Below are 1,250 nucleotides of genomic sequence, written 5' to 3' on the forward strand. Positions count from 1 at the left end.
ACCCCACAGTCTGTCAAGACTGGCCCGTTCGGGCAGGGGTACCTTTACCTTTACCTTTACCTAACAGTCTACAGTGGAATATTCTTTGATATATTTCACACGAACTGTTAATTATGGAATTATTAGGGTTATGTTGTGGTGATATTATTGTTTTTATTCTGTGCTCTTCTTGTACCATTGCATTTAAAGGCTGCTTATTTTCTGTGAATTGCTTTGGGGACCAATGTATTTGTGGGAAATGCTGCATATAAATAAAAGGAATGACTTTATTTGTTGAAAGACTTATCAAAATGGCATAAGATTATAGCATGAAGACTAGAAAGGATCTCAATTAGAATTAATGTCATTATAATTCACCACTGTCACTTCAAATGAAATGCTTCCTGCCAATCTCTATGTAAATATCTGAGTGGACGTTTTATTTATTTTTTTACACCATTTGCTACTCCAGGGTGAAGTTAAAGGTACTTTCCTTGCTTCGAATTCACTGCTGCCAGTTACTCCTTCCATTCCAACGTTTCATTATTGATTGTATCATTTTGTATTAAGTTACTATCATCATTGTGGGGGGGGGGTGTTGGTTGGTCTCAAGACATTATAGAGACAACCCTGTCACACCAGCCTAGTAAATCCATAAATAAAAGCCCTCCAATCCGGGCATGCCATTTCAATTCATGGGCTTTGCTCCCCATTCATCCCACTGGAGCGAATGAGATGCCACTATCCCTCCACACAGTGCTCTATAGAACTCGTATTTGATATTTATTCAGCACTAAATAAAGGAAGCAGGGAGCAGGTTTCGAAGAGAGGCTTGAGGAGCAAAGGCACCACGTCTCCATCGACCTATCACTCCAGAAATCCCTCCGCCGCCCGGCTGCTTGCGGCTGCCAATCGTCCGCTTTCTATTCGATTTGTCCTGGACCTTTGCAGCCCCCGCGGGGAGTTTGCGTCAAAAGCAAAGCAAGGGGCGCCGAACGGGGGACTAACAAGAGGCAGCTGAAGATGGCAGGTGGCCAAGAAGAACGGGCACACATCCCTAGAAAACCTAAGTTCTAAAAAACTTTTTTTTTCCCCCGTCTGAAAACCTTTTGTTGACATGGGCTAGAGCCCGAGGAGAAAACTCCAGAGAAAAGCTTGGAAGCGCTCGTTTTTTTCTGAAAAGCCTCTCGGACGCCACAAAGGCCGCAGAGAGCGAGCGACCCGGCCCACCCGCCGCCGCCTCCTCCTCTCGCCACAGGGCGAGGAATGCG

Source organism: Podarcis vaucheri (genome assembly GCF_965113315.1).
Source record: "Podarcis vaucheri genome assembly, chromosome: 4".
Taxonomy (NCBI): domain Eukaryota; kingdom Metazoa; phylum Chordata; class Lepidosauria; order Squamata; family Lacertidae; genus Podarcis; species Podarcis vaucheri.